Below are 7,631 nucleotides of genomic sequence, written 5' to 3'. Positions count from 1 at the left end.
TCTTCTTAAAAAATGGAATGTTTGAAGTTTTGTAGTTTCTCATTCAGTTTCATACCAGAATTTTGGGATTCACAAATTTATTTATATATAATTTGTGTCACTTTTAATTCAGGTTACCAGTGTTTCTGAAAAACATAATTTTGTTAAAAATCTGTAGGGTTTCCTTTTGAATCTTAGTAGGAGTTCAGGGGCTGGGGAGACGGCTCAATGGAATAAGCACTTCCCTGGCAAGCCAAGGGCCTGAGTTCAATCCCCGTTTCTGAAAAAAAAAAGAAGGAAAAGTACACTCCATAGCATGAAGATTGTCTATAGCAAAGGGATACAGTAGGAGTTCACTCCATTAGGTAAATGTCATACCCACAAATCTTAGGATAGGTCTCCACCCACTCTCTTAATCTTCTACCCTTACTAGAAAGTAGTACTTAAACCTCTTAGAATTGCTATCATTGGAGACATGCCTCAGAGAAGCATGTCCTTAAACTCTTTACAGAGCCTCTGTCTCACTGAAGGGTGGGCCTAGAACCACCCTTGGTAGCACTCTGATCTTAGAAAACATCTGTAATAAACATTGAGGTTGTATCCACTTCTTTATCTGTGGAGCAAGTTTTCTAAGTTTTCTCTGGGTTTCATCATTGCCTGTGACCATGTATTAAGGCTTAGAATCTTCCAATGTACAAGCCCTGGCTGAATTTCAAATGTCTTAAGCAGTGAGAAAGACCCAGATGGCAGTTTTCACATTATGGTTGGGAATCCTCTTTGCCAGTGCACATAGTTCATTAGAAATATTTCTGTGAGTACAGTAAAACCTGGGCTCACAAACTTAATTTGTTCTATGATCCTGGAAAAGATGACTCCATTTGCATTTGTGTGAGAAAAATGGTTTCAGTCATGTTTGTCACATGAGGCAGAGTTTGCGAACAAACAAAGAAAAACCAAATTTCGTCAGTCATTTCTGTTTGTGGACAAAATTGCTTTCAAACAAAAACATTCAAGAACAAAAGTATCATTGCATTAAATACATGCTTCCTTTTTTTTTGGTACCAGGGATTGAACTCAGGACCTTGAACTTGCCAGGCAGATACTGATGCCACTGAGCTGCCTCCCCAGACTACATGTAAATCCTTTTTTTATGTTTTACATTTTTGGGACATTGTCTGGCTATGCAGTTCAGACTCAGTGATCCTTCTGTTTTCAGTCTCCCCAGGCTGAGATTACAAGTGTGAGCCACTATGCCTAGTCCTGGTGGCTGGCTCAGCACTCCTGGGGGTGGGACTGGTGGGGCATGTGGTGCCAGGGATTGAACCTGGTCCCTGTGCTTGCCTAAGTAGGTGCATGGTCCACTGAGTTATCTTGTCAGCCCTCCATGCAGGCATTTCTAAGTATAGATCACAATAATTAGTATTTTGTTTTGGAAGTATATACTAAAGATTTTCCTTCCTGTAATTTTCAGTATGCTTTTTATTTCTCCTTAGGTCTCATCAGAAGTCTCTTCAAAACTTAGACTTGTCCTGAAAATTTGAGATACATTAGATTTTCACTATCATTCTCTTCAAAATCCCAATAGATTTTTACACTGCCATAACCACACTCTTATTTATCTACTCTGACAGCATTCTACTTATAGCAACTGAGAAAAGAAGGTAGTATGTGGCTGTTATGGTTTGCTTCTGGTTGTCCCACAAAGCCTCATGCATTGGGGCAGCTTCTAGATTTTGTGATTAATTCATGATCCAATGCTGAGATTATGGGTGTGAGTGCTACACCTGGCCTCAGGTAAGTAATCTGGAGATGACAGAGACTTGTTAGCTGTTGAGGCCACTGCTCCTTCCTTTGCTCTTTGCTGTTTTCTGCCACCATGAACGTCTTCCTTCTTCCATGTACCACTCTGCCTTGGAGCCAGCTAAGTATCGACTGAAACCTCCACTAACTGTGAGCCAAATACTTTTCCTTCCTTAATTTTGGGTGTTGGGTATTTGTACCAGCAATGAGAGAAAAGTAACTGAGACAGAATTTGGTACCGAGAAATGGGGTCATTACTGTGACTATACTTGACCATGTCATTCAAGAGCCTTTGAGAATGGCTTATGGGAGGAGATAGGAAAGATTCAAAGGTATCACCCAAAAGAGAAGTGCTGGACTGCCTTTGGTTGTCCTGGTCAGAGTTCAGAAGACCAGAATGCTGATTGAAATCCTGCCTGTAAAAACCAGGCTGGGGAGGTTTCTTCTGGGAAGAAGATTGCATTCGTTGTTGGACTCCAGATGATGTGTGTCATGGTTGTGTTCTCTCCTGCATAGCAGCTGCCCCCATACAGTAATTGTACTTCTTTTCCTACATAGCTCAAGCTTTCTCAAGAGAGCCTATTTATTTTTATACCTTTAATAAAAAAATTGCTACTATTTGTACATGTTTTAGCAATTTTTTTTTTGTCCAGGACAGAAAGAATCCAGAAACCACATGTAGGAGACTCTAGCACCCTAAAATCCAGTAGCACTATTAAAAGTTGGACTCATTATCTATTGATGTGGAACAAGTTACCTCAAAGTTAGCAACCAAAGCAAATTGGTCAAGCAATGGCCATGATTCACCTACATGGCTGACACTGACAAAGGATCTGCAAACTGTGATACAGGGTTTCAGGGTAAATCCTGAGGGTACTTGACTGACCTTATCAGATACAAAAGTTACATTTCTTGCCATATAGGTCTTGCTTTATCTTGGCCTTAACCATCCAGCAGAAAACTATAAAAACAAGGTATATAAAGTAAAGCCATATTAATATGCTAAACTGTGAAAGCCTCACGTCAACAACTTTTGCAGATAACCCACTACTATTGTGGACTGCTGGACTGTGTTGGATGGTTTTGCTGAATTTACACACCTAAAGTATTCAGATGCCAATGAAATACCCATCTCTGACAGGACTAAACAAAAAAAAGCAATATAAAGGAAGGACCATTTTTTATCTGTATACACAGAATAGTTAGTGTAGATATACAGCTACTTTCTCTTAATTCAATGAGAAGAAAGATTTGTACTAATAATGTTTGGACAGGATTTCCTGTCTGCATCATGTACTATGGATAACCACTAAGAAAATAATAATGTACAATGTATTAATTATTGAAACTTTCCTGTTAATCAGTTTTGAAACTGTCTCATTGCTATTTGTTTCTCAATAAAATAAAATAAAATAATAAAAAAAGTTAGGAACCAAAGTAACCTTATCTCATGCAGATTTTGACTTCTGGAAGTAGTTTAACTTTATAACTCTGAATTGAAGCATCTTATAAGTTTGCAATAAACATGTTGACCAGGGGTGTAGTTATCTGAAAGCTTGACTGGAGTTAGAGGTTTTGTGTTACATGGCTATTGGCAGGATGATTTTGTTTTTTGCTTCCCACCGCAGAACACTAGTAGCTTACTACATGGACTTCTCCACAGACCTGCTTGAGGGGCCTAATGACATAAAAGTTAGTATTCTACAGAGCAAATATTGTTGGCTGAATTTTTTGTGCCTCCAAAGTTCATGTATTGAAGTTCCGATCCTCAATTCCAATGTGAAGTTATTATAAAATTGGGGTTTTGTGAGGCAATTAGGTTATAAGACTGAAGCTTTCATGAATGGTAATTAGCACCCTTGTAAAAAGAACCCCAATTTTCTTTCTGAAGGAGGAAGATACAGTGATAAGCTGGCAGTCATCAGTATGGTAGATGAGATTTATCAAAATCAGATCTTAATATACTGAATACATCAGAACTAGAATAAATAAACATACTGTTATGCACCATTCAGTCTGTTATTTTGCTATAGAATCAACTAAGACAGTGATTGCCTGGGCGTAAGTGGGGGAGAGTAAGAGAATGAGAACAAGAGCTGGGGAGAGAGAGGGACAGAGAGAGAAAGGTCATGTTTTTAAAAATGACAGTTTTCAAAAATTACACACTATCACTTCTGCTTTTTACTTTTTCCACTTTAAATGAGCCCTTAAATGTAGTCAGTTCCAAGGGAGAAAAAGAATTTTGTGGGCCTGTTTAAAACCACGAAGTCTCAAGTTTGTTTTAGTCTTGGATCTAAAGTTAATTAAATTTGCCATTCCCTATCAATCCTTTCTGTAAAGATTCTCTGATCATTAGCTGGGTACAAATTTTCTCTACTAAGCTCTTTAAGAAGGACTCCTGGGTAAAATATTTTCTGAAGTTTTACATTTTGCAGATTGCACTGTTGCTGAAGGTTAGGTGGACTAGATGAAAATTCATGTTTATATTTGTTGCCATGAGTACCCTGCAGAAATTACTTAACTGTCTTGGAGTTTAATGTGTATGCATAGGAGATTATGACAATCCTATTTTTCTTTCCTTTGTAAGTAACTTCAGTTTTCACTTTTTGCCCAAATACCCAAAACATTTTTTCTTTATATTTAGAGTTGAATAATTCTTTCAATTTATGCTTCAAATTAGCATTCTTGTTTCTTACCAGAGAGGCAATATTTGTTTTTAATGTATATACCTATCTTTTTTATTTGATATGTTTAAAAACTTCAGCTTTTTTTAAGGAAAAAAGTAAACTATATCCTTTAGGGGAAAATATTATATACATACATTATTATATGATTATATGTCTTATACATTTGTATATGCAAAATTTTTGTGGATTAATATTTATTTTTCAAAAAAGAGAAAGATTTGTAGGTCTAGGCTTCATGTTTTGCATAGTATGACTTCATTTGCACAAAGGGTTATTATACATTTGACTAGCTAAGATGAATTCATACTGGAGTAGTGTTATGGGCTGCATCGAGATGTTCCCCAAAGTCTTATGTGTTCATAGGTGGAGCTGGTTGGATCTGTGGTGTGTGATATTGAGATTAAGGGTGTGTGGTATTAAACTAGTTCACTGATTTGTATTAACATAGTTCTCAGTGGCACTACACAAAAGGCTGGTATCCCGGATGAGATAAACAGGAAAGGCAGGCTTGATGCTTCTGTTTGCTGCTTCTACCTGCTCTGCCATGGACTCCTTATTCTGAGCAATGCTCCTTTGCTATTCAGACCTGCCTTGGAGTCAAGTTGACTATGTACTAAAAGTTCTACAAACTGTGAATTGAAACAAACTTTTCCTCTAACTTTGGTTGTCCAATATTTTGTCTCAGCTCTGATCAAAGAAACAGACAAGTAGGATGTCTCCTAATCCATTAAGACAGTTGTTCTTATAAGAAACTGACCATGTAAATACAGAAATTGACAGGCAGAGAGCATCATGTGAGGACAAAGGTAGAGGCTGACACTACACAACTGCAAGCCAGCAAACACAGAAGCAAGGAAAACTTCCCTGCATGATTGTGACACCCTTGACTTTGAACTTTAACTTCTGAAATCAGCAGGCAACAAATCCCTATTGCCTCAATACATCTGGTTTGTTATACTCCATGATGGTGGCCCTGGAACACTTGGGCAGTCATCTTCTTTCCTTATCTTTTTTTGCATCATTTTTCTCTTCAAGTTTATTGCTATCTTTTGCTTCATTTTCTTTTTCTGAAAGTCATTCCTATTGTATGTAAACAGAAGCTTTTTAAATATATGATGCTTTCTTGTTCTCATGTTCTCTTTGATTTTCAGAATTTATCAGGTTTTGTTAGGATCCTACCAAAATCTATGTATGTCCTCATTCCTTTTGCCACTAGTTGCTATCTCTACTCAGGCTTGCTTTGGCCTTCTAAATTGCCTCTCCTATATTGTCTCTAGGGTGCTTTCCTATAGCTCTTCTTTGCTAATGTTCTGACCCATCCTACATCAAACATGAGAGTTATTTTCAGAAGTTTCTTTCTCTTCTTTCACGAATTCACTCCTGCTGGTTCCACATCCCACCAGATTTCTCTATTCTCTTTTGTGCATCTCCTATTTGGCTCCATGCACTACTCTAACGTAGGGACTCCTTTGTCATATGATGGTCTCCAGAAGAAAATGGTAAGAAGGTGTAGAAACTAAAGAGAAGAGGTAAGAACTGAGGTCAAGTGTAGGTCTGTTTTCTAATGGGCAAGAGGACTGAACAACAATAAATGAATTTATACTCTTTCAAAGTTAGTATCATGAAATCAAGGTTGCCTAGTGACTAATGACTGACATTGCCCAAGAAGGATGCTTTCCTCAAGACTGAGGTAGCTTGACTGCATTATACACTGTGGCCTTGTCCTGCCCTCCTTCATATGACCAATTTCCAGCTTCAGCTGATCCCAACACTCTAGTTTGGTGCAAGAATCATGCACCCGTCTTTACATATGAACTAAAATTGTAATGTTTGCTCCTAGCCATACTGAGAATAATGGCTGTCAAAGTTTTTTTTTTTTCTTAAATCTGGAAGTCTATTTATATGAAAGGTAGTACAATGGGATCTATATTATGCAGGAAGTTGAGATGAAGTTAAAGTGTGAGACCTCCAAAATTAGAGGACATTGTACTCTCATTTGCTTAGAACATACAAAATGTTCATCATTTTCTTGATAATAATAATAATTTTTGACAATATATGTGATAGCCTTTTATTTTTTATTTTTATTTATTTATTTATAATATTTTAGGGAAGGGTTTACAGGGTGTTCAGGGTCTCACAACTAGATCAGACTCATAGTGATCCGCCTGTTTACAGCCTCCTAAGAGCTGGGGGTACAGGCACGCACCACCACGCCCAGTCTCACTTGCCAGTTCAGCATGCCCCAGGGGTGGTGCCAGCATGGAAGGACTGGGGATCAAACCCCCAGTCCCTGAGCCTGCTTGCAAGTGCCTTAATCCACTGAGCTATTTGGCCAGTCCTGTGATAGCTTTTTAGCTTTACGATGTGCATGCGTCCTTCGCCTCTGTTTGTGTTAATGTAAAGGTTTTGAATATGGTTGTGGGACTAATATTAATTGCACAAGATATATGTAGGTGTGGGTTAAAATAAGTGCTCTTTTTTAAATCTCACTATATAATACAGTCTGGTCTTAAACCCAGTCTGTAGCTCAGACATGGCAATCCTCCTGCTTCAGCTTTCTGAGTGCTGAGATTACAGCTCACATTGCCTTGCCCTTAAGGTATATTTTAAACAGAGATCAAGGTGCTCAACTTCTACAAGGCTCTCTTATTTCTAAAGTGACTCTCATACTGTTTATTTTGCATTATTTTCTTAGTTTTTCAAATGGTAATTAACATAAGCTTAAACCTAGAATGCCACAGAAATTCAAAAATTGGTAGACGCTATTAATCAAAATGACATAACATTGATATAAGTATACTAAGTGAACTGATTAAATGCCAGACTATTTGACTTATTAGTCATTTCAATATATGAGATTGATTTAACCTCACAAGTCCTAACCTTGGGGTGTATCTATCTGTCAAAGAAAACTGAGAAGATGATTTAAAAGCATTAGTTAGAAAATGTACTCACAATTTTTTTCCCACTCAGCCTGGAATGGCACATGATGAGCTATTTTATGCTAAGCAGTTCTTACAAAGCCATAGATTAAAATGAAAATAATTGAATTGAAAACTGAATCATCCATTTCTGTGAATATTACAATTGTATCTGCTGTGGACTCAATAAAGAGACCATATACCCAGGTACACTGTTCTTGTTCTACCTGGAAAACACTAT

This window comes from Octodon degus, unplaced genomic scaffold (genome assembly GCF_000260255.1).
Source record: "Octodon degus isolate 3935 unplaced genomic scaffold, OctDeg1.0 scaffold00165, whole genome shotgun sequence".
Taxonomy (NCBI): Eukaryota; Metazoa; Chordata; class Mammalia; order Rodentia; family Octodontidae; genus Octodon; species Octodon degus.
Note: the sequence above shows the minus strand (reverse complement) of the source record.